General features: G+C 30.4%; 1 long non-coding RNA gene across 1 annotated transcript; it reads left to right on the top strand.

The window, feature by feature from the left end:
• Window positions 1–240: 240 nt before the first annotated feature.
• Window positions 241–7,915, top strand: LOC130672887 (uncharacterized). Its single transcript, XR_008990785.1, has 3 exons — window positions 241–316; window positions 380–431; window positions 7,730–7,915. It is a non-coding gene; the product is annotated as an uncharacterized LOC130672887 (long non-coding RNA).
• The last annotated feature ends 5,962 nt before the right edge of the window (window positions 7,916–13,877 follow it).

The following is a 13,877-nucleotide window of genomic DNA, read 5'->3' as shown; positions in this document are numbered from 1 at the left end:
GTATTTTTAGATCATTAGTGCAATAGATATATAAAGCGCGTATGATTTTCTTCAATTACAAACGTTGTATTGGAAGATTGGTGAACACATCGACGTAAAATTCGAAAGAATTGATTTCATCAAATATGAGTAAATATATTTTTTTTATACACTATATTTATTAGATATATAATTTGTTAAATATGTTTTATTGCTTTTTGAGACGCGCCAATAAAATTAATAAATAATTATTTTTTTTCAATTAGATAATTCGAATATCAAAGTAATAATATCGTGGATATTATTGAGTACCGCGTTTTTTGCTCTTTCGAATTCGGTGAGTACTATAAATAAATAAATAAATAAAACATTGAAATTAATACACTCAATTAATAAATAGTTGGAGACTGAAGAACATCTCGATGTCATAAATCAGCACCCTGGCTGTCAAGGTAAGGAACCATTACTGTAACATTATGGTAACTATTACCATCACATTAGGGTAATCATCACCATAATTCTTTCACATGCGATATGGGAACTTTTACCATAATGATGGGCATTGTTCTCATATGAAAATTTTTCCCAGAAAGTATGGGTCTATATACCATCATTCCAAGTAATCATTACCATTATGGTATGGGATGATATTTCATAAACGTACTAGGAACGGTTACCATAAATTTCTCTTTGTGTAGTAATCAAATAAAACATCAAAAAAATAGTCAATCATTCGTATAAAAGAGACCAAGAGTAGATCTTAATCTTTTATTTATTTATATATATAGTATAATGATTTTTCGGGTAAATTTCATTTTTCTATAGATGACTACTCATACGGTAATAAAAAAAATGCTCGATTGTGGTGTAGCACCACACTGATTACTCCCACACGGAAAAATTATATATCCGTATATATTCGGGCAAATCTGAATACATGCGGCATATATTCAGATTTGCCCGAATATATACGGATATATAATTTTTCCGTGTGGGCTGTGCGGAACCTGACTGAGTGATATGCGCACACGATTCAGTCAGGTCTTGCACAGTAATCACTGTGGTGCTGCACCACAATCGAGCATTTTCTTTCAGCATCGTACTGAGTCGGGTGCAGACAGTAACCGCAGTCGGGTTTCAATCTTTCCGTTATATTTAAGGTAGAAATACCGTTTTTGGTTGGGTCAGAGCCAATTTTTGACACTAAAAATTCAAATAGAACAATTTCCAAAAAACATAATGACTTAATTAGTTTTTGAAATGTGTACACAGATATTTTCGTTACACTGTTACAATAAAAATTTTATTTTATACTTTTTTATTAATTAAAATAAAATGTTAAATCCTCAAAAATGAAGTAGTGGCCACAAATGGTACTTCTACCCAATAACTTATCAAAATTTATGCTGCAGAACGAAAATGTCAAATCGCCGAAGTAAGATATTTGAAAAGGCACAAACGATCGGCCGAGATGATCAATTTCAATGTTGAATATATAATTGGTGGCAAGTCGATAATTTTACATCTAAAGGCATCGAACGGTATTATGGTCGACTCAAAAACTCCAGTATATTATGTAACATCGGACAAAAAAGGTCGAAACACTATTGAAAAAAGAGTCAATGTATGTATGAATATTTTTTTTTTATAGTAACACATATGCAAAAAATACTTGAACATAATTTACTGCATAGATTTTCAACCTAGACCTTCGCGGAATGCATTTCATAGACGAAGAAAAAAAAGCGGCAGCCGCAGTAACAGTGGATCCTATAACTCAAGTGCAAACAATTAAAGTAAAATTTTCATCATTCTATATTATTAATTATTTGATAGTGTATGACACAATTACTAAATATTTTATACATCATCTAGACGGTATTTATCGGAACTGAGAATCTAGTGGTCGATCACACAACTGCTAACAATAAAAGTTATCATATAGCTAGAACCGTTCCCAATTCAAACGTCGACAGTTAGTATTGTTATTTGAAGAATAAATTTCAAATAAATTATTAAATAACAATACTAATAATAATAATAATTTTATTCATCAGTTTTGGGAGTTGGATTAAATCTTCGGCACGTTGCTAATTCAAGTTCAGAAATCCCTGAGACAATCTATCCTGAAGTATTGGTAATCGTCGATTATCAATATTATAAATATTTTAAGGATCAATTGATGGGATATATATTGCAATTTTGGAACGCAGTTGATTTATATTATCGTCCATTACGAAATCCTCAGTACAAATTATCTATCGCTGGAGTTGTTGTAGCTAAGGTATAGTATAATGAAAATTATTTTACTTTTTTAATTATGAAATATTAATTGCAAATGCATTCAAAATTCAAAACGAAACGATAAGAATAAATATCACCGGGATAAAAAAAAGTCTGTAAATCGGTTGACCCTGCGGGCAATTAAGACAATTTTTAAATTTATGTTATTATTATTATTATCGAATCGGTAAAATACAATTTTTTTTCCTTTACAATTTATGTATAGGGGAGGGGGGGGCAAAAAGGGTATTTAAGGAAATACCAAGTTTTTGAGGACTTAAATACACTAAATCTTATTTTTTTTAATGATATTCGAAGTAAATAGAAAAAATTTTCAGTTATCGTAAAAATACAAATTTTTTTTTTTGCGGGCAAAATGGGGTACCCCCTAAAAAAAGTAAAAAAAAAATTTCTTGATTTTAAATGAATTTGATTAAATTAAATTTTTTTTGTAAGTAATTTACTTGAAGAAAAATTATATTTTACATGATTATTGGATACAAAAGAAGAAAAATAAACTTTGAGTAGTTTTCTCCATAAAACAAAAGTCAGTAATATTTTGAAACTGAAATTGATTTTTGAAAAAAATTCAAAACAACGCTCATTTATGTCATTTACAAAAATTATTTTGGAATGTTTAAAAACCATTTAAAATATAAAATTTTTGGATACCCCGTTTTGCCTCCCCCCGTCCCCTATTCCCCTATATGTATTAATAAACATATTCTACTTGAAAAATACAGGATGAAAATGTCTTTCCTCTTGGATCTCCATCCACTTGGGGGACAAAAAATCGAATTCCATATAATTCATCAATGGATTATACGACTGAATGGCTCAAAAATGCTACGAAAGTAATTCCGTTTAGTAGCTACGACACTCATATTTATATGACACCGTAAGTATTTTAAAAAAATATATCAATTCAAAATTAAAAATCCTAGTTATATAAATTGATCGATTAATTACATATTATTGAAACAATAAGTTATCGTGATGGCTTGGTGACTCAAGCTACTACGCTTGGAATATCATATGTATCAAGTGCTTGCGATGGTGTAACTGAAAGTATTTCCAAAGGAGGGATTGTTTCTGATCCTTATAATCTAGAAAGAATCCTAACTGCTGTTCATGAATTAGGTCACATGTAAGTTTTTATTACCATTATCTCTAAAAAACTCTATTTAAACCCAACAATCACTAAAATCAAAAACTCGTATCATTTCATACATCCAAAATATCGATTATTTTTACAAATCGCATTTATAGATTTGGTGCAAATCACGATGAAAGTGGATCTTGTGCTTCTGTTCATTCCATAATGTGGCCTATATCCGAACCGGAACGTGAATTGTGGTCGAAATGTTCAATAGAATCATTTCGCAGCAACCTTAGGTACCAAAATAATTATCTCCATCAATTTATGAAATAGTTTACAGATAATTTAAAGCCATTTATTATCTTGAATTACAGAAATCGAAATTTTACATGCATGTACAATAAACCTTTTCCGGCGGAAAATCCATCAACAATTTACTTTCGGATGCATGTTGTTGACCCTTACTATTATTATTATGGACCACCAACACTATTCCACCACGAAATAAGTGATGATAAATACCAACTAACTGTCAGTTTTGCCCAGTTTTTACCGAACCGCGAAATAATGGTTTACTACATGAATAAGACATTAGTAATAACTCAATTGCACAACAAAGTTACGCCGTCGTGGACTGATCCGAATGCAAGCAGAGGAGACCTTCAAGGACGTTTTCCTGATGATAAGATCATCAAATTCGATTCATCGCTAATGAACCCATCAAAAGTAGTAAACATTTATCATGAAAATAGGTATATCTACATATATCAAGGCAATAAACCTACAGGGAACACAAGTGAATCTCAACAATCAAATAATAACAATCAAGGACCTGATCTATACTCAACGAGCGACCAACTTCCATTATGTTTTCAAAGATCACATTTTAAATTACACAAAGTAGTAAAGATCTATTATAGAAACAATGTCCTATACGTTTCACAGAGTAATGTTCCAAATAATCCCTTTTTGAACCCCTCATATGGTTATCCGTATATCCAGCAAACCGTACTTGATACTCAATCAATTACCATCTTTCCTACTCTGATAAGTCCTAGTATGATAGTTTGTATATCGCATGCCAATGGTCTGATATTTATTCAAGGTCGAAATATGCAGCCTGTATTTTAGAAATTTATTTTTAGTGCAACCGTATTGATAAGCAAGCCATTGGCAATGCGATTAAAAATCTGAATATTGTAAGTCTGACTTCTAATAAATAAACAAAATAAAGAACGAAAAACTGAAATGTGTTTAAATTATTTGAACCTGTTTATCAAGAACCTGCACCTAATCCTAAATAATCTAAACCTGACGACCAAATCAAACTCGGCTCTACTTAATTATAGTCAATTTGAATCTAGATCATTTAAACCTGATAATATAGAAAACCAGATTAAATCTCCCTGATCCTTCATTTGGTTTTAAATTCTGATGTATTATCAAATGTCCTGATTATTAATTAGTATAATTTTTCAATCACTAATTTTGATGTTTTCTACATCTAAATATTAAATTTAAAAATCATTAATATAATTATTTCTAACCCTGATCTATAAGATCTATAAGTATTAGTTTGGTAGGAAAAAATTATTTTTAGTTAAAAACTTATTATCAGTACTTCCACATTGATATTTATTACATTATTATGGCAAGTATTTACACTTTAATGATAAGTAATTCATGAACTCATGAAAACTCTATAAAAAAATCGGTCTATCGGTTGACCCTTCGAGCCAACTCCAAAACTTCCCACTGTTATCGAGCTCAAGGAGCTCGAAAACCTTGTTGTGAATACACTTCCAAACTCTTCGAGCTCGAAACTATTTTTGTGTGCCATTGTTTTCGAAAAAAACCGTCTTACAGAATTTCTTTCTCCCACGATATCTCTCGAACGAATTGACCGATTAAGATGGTTGAGGTGGCAATCGACGTGCTTTATTGTGTTCCAAAGCTGAATAGAATTTGAAATCGATCGATTGATCTGTTTCTGAACAGTTTAAAAAAAACTAAAAATCAAAAAAATTTTTTTTTGTACTTCTTTAATATTTTAGAGTCTACCTTATCGATCGATCTATAATTTTAAGGAAAGTTAACGGCCAACAAACTCTTTTGATTGCCACCTGAACCATCGCAAAAGGTCAATTAATTAAAAAGATATGGAGAGTTTACATCCATATATACACACACACCCACACACATCCATACAGGTAATCGGACATCATCCTGAAAATAGTCAGAATAGCTTCCTAGGACCTCAAAACGTTGACATCTGATGAAAATTCGATTCTCGAAAATCGGGGTGAGAACAATTACTTCTCGAATTTTTTAAAATTTTCAATTTTCTTAACGGGAAGTTCAAAATTTATAAATTTTTCAGATGTAAGAAATATTACTATATAGATGGTAAATATTATTATCGGCAATAATAAATATTAATACAAATTAAAAGAATGGTTTACATATAAGCATGGTAATGATTATCACATACAATATAATAATCATTCTCTATTGCAATATGGTAATAGTTATCAAGTATCACATTGTCTGGTATTAAGTATTATTACTATTTTTTCGGTATTATTATCATTATTACCTTGAATTAACAATATCATTTTTTAATCCATTATCGAAATAGATAAAGTACGACTAAAAACAATTGCGGAATTAAAAAACGTTTTTTCCCAAAGTTTTTGTCATCTACTACTAACTAAATAGCGAAATAAAATATTTTTTTCGCTTTCCAAGCAAAATGTCTCAAGCAAATAAATCCTGATCAAAAATGTTAAGTATTATACATATGCATGTAATTAGTAAATTTTGTTTCCTTCACTTTTACCTTCCAGGACTTTTTTGTTCAAGATTCAAAGCTCAGATTTACATACTAAGTTCCAAAAAAATTTTTTAAACATAAATTATTTCAAATCACTTAAAGAAGTTAATTCATATCTATCGAATTTTTTCTTGTCCTTGTAAAATGTAATCTATAATTTGTAAGTAGTGATTAAATTAATGGCCGAAAAAACCCACCTTATCGATTACCATTTTAATTCTATTAATATTTTCTTTGTTCGTGTCAATAAATTATTAATATCAGCCTGTGTCTTAATGAATAACTGCATTTTTTAGATCATTAGTACAATAGATATATAAAGCGCGTATGATTTTCTTCAATCACAAACGTTGTATTGGAAGATTGGCGAGCACATCGACGTAGAATTCGAAAGAATTCATTTTAATTAAATATGAGTAAATATATTCTTTTTATACACTATATTTATTAGATCTATAACTTGTTAAATATATTTTATCGCGTTTTGAGACGAGCCAATAAAATTAATAAATTATTATTTTTTTTCAATTAGCTAACTCGAATATCAAAGTAATAATATCATGGATATTGTTGAGTACCGCGTTTTTTGTTCTTTCGAATTCGGTGAGTACTATAAATAAATAAACAAATAAAATATTGCAATTAATACACTAAATTAATGAATAGTTGGAGACTCAAGAACATCTCGATGTCATAAATCAACACCCTGGCTGTCAAGGTAATTATTAATAAATTACTGGTAATAATTGAGCATTATTTTGAATTTTTTTTGTTAAACTTTTTTAAAAATTAATTATCAGTTAAAAAATATTAATGACTTTTGTTTTATGATAAAAATTATTAAAAATTTTTTTTTCTTTCTTTGTATCCAAAAATCATGTAAAATATAATTTTTTTCCATGTAAATTTCCTACAAAAAAATTTAATTTAATCAAATTCATTTAAAATCCAGAAATTTTTTTTTACGTTTTTTAGGGGGTACTCTATTTCGCCCGCAAAAATGATTTTTTTTTTCTTAACGGTGATTGAAAATTTTTCCCATTTACTTTGAAGATCATTAAAAAAAAAATGCTTAGTGTATTTCAGTCCTCGAAAACTTGATATTTCTATAAGTACCCCGTTTCACCCCTCCCTTCCCTATAAAAAAAATAATCGTTTTTCGGGTAAATTTCATTTCTCCACAGATGATTATACGGGAATAAAAAAAAGTTCAAGTCTATAAAAAGCTACGACAATATTATCGACCTATAAAAAAAAAATTTTCAGATTTTTACGTATATATAAGGTAGAAATACCGTTTTTGGTCAGGTCAGAGCCAATTTTTGACACTGAAAATTCATATAGAATAATTTCCAAAAAACACAAAGATTTAATTAATTTTTCAAATGTGTACACAGATACTTTCGTTACACTGTTACAATGAAAATTTGATTTTATACTTTTTTATTAATTAAAATAAATTTATAAATCCTCAAAAATGAAGTAGTGGCCACAAATCGTACTTCTACCCTATAACATAAAAATTTATGTTGCAGGAAGAAAATGTCAAATTGTCGAAGTAAAATTTTTAAAAAGGCAAAAACGATCGGCTGAGGTGTTCGATCTCAATATAGGGATTGAACTTAATGGCAAGATGGAAGTTTTCCATCTAAAGGCATCGAACGGTATTCTGGTTACCCCAAAAACTCCAGTATATTATGTATCATCGGACAGGAATGGTAGAAACAATGTTGAAAAAAAAGACAATGTATGTATAAATATTTTTTTTTGTAGTAACGCATATGCAAAAAATACCTAAATATAATTTACTGCCTAGATTTTCACCGAAGCCCTTCTCGCAATGCATTTCATAGACGAAGAAAAAAAAGCGGTAGTTGCATTAGCAATGGATCCTATAACTAAAGAGACAACAATTAAAGTAAAATTTTTATCATTCTATGTTATTAATTATTTAATAGTGTATAGAACAATTAATAAATATTTTATACATCATCTAGACTGCATTTATCGGCACTGAGAATTTAGTGGTCGATCGGACAACTGCTAACAATAAAGATTATTACATAGCTAGAACCGTTCCTAATTCAAACGTCGATAGTTAGTATTGTTATATAAAGAATAAATTTCAAATAAATTATTAAATAACAATACTACTAATAATAATAATTTTATTCATCAGTTTTGGGAGTTGGATTAAATCTTCGGTACGTTGCTAGATCAAGTTCAGAAATCCCTGAGACAATTTATCCTGAAGTATTGGTATGCGTCGATTATCAATATTATAACCTTTTGAAAGATAATTTGATGATGTATATATTGCAATTTTGGAACGCAGTTGATTTATACTATCATCAATTACGAAATCCTCGGTACAAATTATCTATTGCTGGAGTTGTTGTAGCTAAGGTATAGTATAACAAAAATTATTTTATTTTTTTAATTGTGAAATATTAATTGCAAATGCATTCAAAATTCAAAACGAAACGATAAGAATAAATGTCACCGGGATAAAAAAAAAATCTGTAAATCGGTTGAACCTGCGGGCCAGCCCCAAAACTTTTCGCTATTTTCGAGCTCTAGAAGTTCTCGGTTGCTATTAAGACAATTTTTAAATTTGTGTTATTATTATTATTATTATTGAATCGGTAAAATATAATTTCCTTTCCTTTACAATTTATGGATATATGTATTAATAAGACATTCTATTTGAAAAATACAGGATGAAAATGTCTTTCCTTTTGGATCTCCATCCTATTGGGGGACAAATAATCTAATTCCATACAATTCATCACTGGATCATATGCCTGAATGGCTCAGAAGTGCTCGAGAAATAATTCCGTTCAATAGCTACGACACCTATATTTATATGACACCGTAAGTATTTTTAAAAAATATGTCAATTCAAAATTTAAACTCCTAGGTACATAAATTGGTCTATTAATTACATATTATTAAATTAATAAGTTATCGTGATGGCTTGGTGACCGAAGGTGTTGCGATTGGAATGGCACCAATGTCAAGTGCTTGTTATGGTTCAAATTTCGGTAAACCACTGGGAGGAACTGTTTATGATCGTTATAATTTAGAAGGTATCCTAACTGCTGTTCATGAATTAGGTCACGTGTAAGTTTTATTACCATTATCTCTAAAAAACTCTATTTGAACCGAACAATCACTAAAATCAAAAACTCGTATCATTTCATACACCCAAAATATTGATTATTTTTACAAATCGCATTTATAGATTTGGTGCAAATCACGATAAAGAATGGCCTTGTTCTTCTCATTCCATAATGTGGCCTTCAGAGGCACCGGAACATGAATTGTGGTCACAATGTTCAATAGAATCATTTCGTAGCAACCTTAGGTACCAAAATAATTATCTACATCAATTTATGAGATAGTTTACAGATAATTTAAAGCCATTTATTATCTTGAATTACAGAAATGAAGATTTCTCATGCATGTACAATGAACCTGTTCAGATTGAAAATCCATCAACACTGGACATTCAGATACCTATTAGTCCTAAATATAATCAAAATCAACCATCAACACTGTACCACAAAGAAATAACGGACGATAGATACCAAGTGTCTGTCGGATCTTCCCAGTTTGCACGAAACCGCGAAGTAAAAATTTACTACAGACATAATACATTAGTAATAACTCAATTGCACAATAAAGTTACGGCGACTTTTGCGAGTGCAAGCAACGAAGACCTTCAAACACGTTTTCCTGATGATAAGACCATCAAATTCGATCCATCGATTATAAAATCATCAAAATTGGTAAATATTTATCATGAAAATGGGTATATCTACATATATCAAGGCAAAAAACCTACAGGCGACACAGATGAATCGCAACAATCAGATAATAACAATCAAGAATCTGATCTATACTCAACGGACGACCAACATAGTTTGTGTTTTGAAAGATCAGATTTAAAATTACACAAAGTAGTAGAGATCTATTACAGAAACAATTTACTGTACGTTTCACAGAATAATGTTCCAGATAATTTCTTTTATCGCGCCTCATATCGCTTCACTTCTATACAGAAAGTCAGGCCTGATACTGAAAAATATACCATGTATCCTACTCAAATAAGTCCTGGTATAAAAGTTTGTGTGCAGCATATCAATAATCAGATAGTTATTTTCAGTCGAAATTCGCAGCCTGCATCCTAGAAATTTATTTTTCTTTATCCCTTAGTCGAAAGTACGCACTTCCCTCCCTAATTTTAAGGCCTAAAGTCTCATTTCCCTCTCCTAGTGGAGTTACACGCGCCCCACTTACATCGCCGGGAGCAAAAAATTTTTTCGTGCCTACGGAAACAGCCGGCTGCTGCCATCTACTGAACGTCTACCACTTTATCAATAAAATTTTTGACGATAACATCATAGATCGTTGCTTTATTTATATGTACGTCAGTGTTTTCGTGTCTCGTTGTTTGTGATATTTTAAGTAAACAGTGTACTTGCAATAATAAAATGACTGAAAAAGTATCATCTGATGACTCTATGGACGAGGATGAGGTGATAAAAGATTTTGATGCAGAGGCGAGGTTAATTATTGAAAGATTATGTATTCATTTATATATTATTTATTGGCAGGAAAAAAATCTTGTTCATAGGCATAAATTTATTTCTTTCGAAAAAAAATAATTATTTTTTATTTTTATTTTTTATAAGTATAATTATGTCTTTTTTTTTGTTTTGTTTTTGATGCCTGCCCCCGCCGACCAGACGCACTCGCTTCGCTCGTGCTTTCAAATGTCGCGGGGCAGGCATCAAAAACGCAACAAAAAAAAAAAGGGAGACGGAAAAAAATTAAAGTTTTATGTATGTCCGAAAGAGGCGCGTCAATAGGGAGCAAATAAAAAAAACATGGCCGACCTGTCAGCTGAAGGCAGAACGTGGTTGTGTTGTTTATAGTATTCAAAAATGTAATTAATAAACGTACTTTCGACCAGGTATAAAGAAAAATCGTATACACCACACGGGAAGATAGTTAAAAGCCCTGCCCTGTGTGTCATGATGCCCTCGGCTTCGCCTCGGGCATCATATCACACAGGGCAGGAATTTCAACTTTCTTCCCTTGTAGTGTAATATACTATTCAGTGTGATCGTATTGATAAGCAAGCCATTGGCAATGCGACTAAAAACCTGAATATTGTAAGCCTGACTTCAAATAAATAACCAAAATAAAGAAAAAAAAACCGAAATTTATTTAGAGTATTTGAACCTGTTTATCAGGACCCTGCACCTAATCCTAAATAATCTAAACCTGATGACCAAATCAAACTCGTCTCTGCTTAATTATACACTGTAAAAAGAGCGGTGTTAAAAATGGACTCATTTTAACTCCGCCCGGTGTTAAAATGAAATTACACCGGTGTAGGAGGCGTAATTCGACGGTGTTTAACCGGTGTAAAAGCAGGGTAAACTGCGGCCGCTCAGAGTATTAGCTTTGGGAAGCTTTTAAAACGCAAAAAATATTTTAACACCGGAAAATTTTTTTCAACACCTGTAAAGACTATTTACACCGGCGGCGGCGTTATTTTCTCACCGCTTTTGGGGTTTAAATTCAACACCGCCAATTTTAACACCTACACCGCTTGGACTAACCCCTGTGGGTTTTTACAGTGTAGTCAATTTGAATCTGAACCTAGATTATTTAAGCCTGATCATCTAGATAACCAGATTAAATTCCCCTGATCCTTCATTTGGTTTCAAATCCTGATTTATTATCAAATGTCCTGATTAATAATTACTATAATTTTTTAATCACTCACTGATTTTTTTACATTTAAATTTTAAATTTAAAGAACGTTTATGTTATTGTTTTTCTAACTCTAATCTGTACGACCTAAGTTTTAGTTTGGAAGGAGAAACTTTTTTTTAATTAAAAATTCAATATCAGTAATTTAATATTCATATTAATTACATTAGTGTTGCAAGTTTCTACTCTCTAATGATAAGTAATTCATAGATTATTTTATTAAATTAACTTGTAAAAATAAACTTCCCAAAATTTTATAAAAAATATAATATATACATATACATATATATTTAAATTTGTAAGGTAATAAATTCATGAATTATTGACATTTTTATAGCAATCGTATTTACAAATGTATAAAAATAACTACGAGGGAATGAAAAATCCATCTAAGGAGCTTCCGACAACGGATATCAATTCCAAACTCTATCGTCTTCAACCAGGATTTTACGATCAACTCCAGGTGTGTCAATCTGCCGATATTTGTTTACTACTACGGTAATTTGCTTTTCTCCATTTCTCACGAGACGCTAAAATAAAATAAAAAACCAACCGACCAATAAAAAAAAATAATCATAATAAACTAGACCACGACTTACGAAACGGACAAAAAAAGTGTTTAAAAGTGACAACATCCTTGCAACAAATTTCCTTTCATTAGATGTAATTTATTTTTTATCACCACTAGAAAATTGAAACTAATGAAACGGAAACAAATGACTAATGGCTTACAAAATAAAACGTAAAAAAAGTTTTAAAAGTTAAGTGTCAAATATGTACTTGAGAGAGAAATCGAAATTACTAGTGATGTAAATGTTATACTTTCTGTTTCTCTTACTCTTATGCGTACAAACTACTACTTGGTACTTTAGCAAATGTTCTTGTTGGAAAACTAACGGTAAAGTTAAGCCATGGATCACTAGGAGAACGTCCCGTGGGCATCTCTTGGGCTCAACTTCAAGATAGATTGCATTAGTGCTCCCTGGATAGCCCTAGGCGATTAGGTAGCTGAGAATCTTATAGTTAATATACCAGTAGTTGTAATACTACTGGATGTTACTTAAGCAAAAGAGCATTATTCAGTGTCTACACAGTAACTACTCCGTTTATCAATACATATTTAACCCTTTAGGACAGACAAAGTTGTTTTCAATCAATGTCATTATATACAAAATTTCATTCAATGCGATAAACCAAAATATGCACTAATAGCAATAAATAAATTCAAAATATAAGAAGAATATGTAAGGGAAGGGCTAAAACGAGACCGCTAAGAAAATAATGGATTTTTGGGGATTTTTAATTCTTTACATTTAATCGAAGTGAAGAAAGAGATTTGCTGTTAGTAAATAGATGCCGAAAAAAAATAAATTATTGAAGACAAACAACTTATATAAAATTTTAATATAGTAAAGAAGACACCATATGTTTTTTTTATGGCTGACAATACATTGAGTCCCTGAAAGACATTTAAAAAAAATGGTGGGAAACTCAAAATTGTACAAAAATAATGATAAAAGTTCTAAATTACGTTTAAAAATAGTTTTGGAAAAAAACATATTTTTTTATCAAATTTTTAGACTGGTCGTTTTGCCCACCCAGTCCTGCCTTTCCCCTCTCTATATATATATATATAGAGTCAAGCTGGTGACAAATAAAAGCACTTAACGTTAGCAGCTTTATTTTAAGACAACTGTCAGACGTCTTAACAACATGCACTTTTCACTACTTTATCTAGAGCTTTTTCCTATCTATATAATTATTATCATTATTTTCATCGTGAGATTTTATCACAACAATTAAAATGAGCCATTAGCCTCATGATTAAATTTACTTTGAATATTTTTTAATAAATTATTAATCAGTCATTTACATTAATTCTTATTTTTTTTTGTC

Source organism: Microplitis mediator, chromosome 8, assembly GCF_029852145.1.
Source record: "Microplitis mediator isolate UGA2020A chromosome 8, iyMicMedi2.1, whole genome shotgun sequence".
NCBI classification, from domain to species: domain Eukaryota; kingdom Metazoa; phylum Arthropoda; class Insecta; order Hymenoptera; family Braconidae; genus Microplitis; species Microplitis mediator.
Note: the sequence above shows the minus strand (reverse complement) of the source record. Positions and strands in the feature narration are given on the sequence as shown.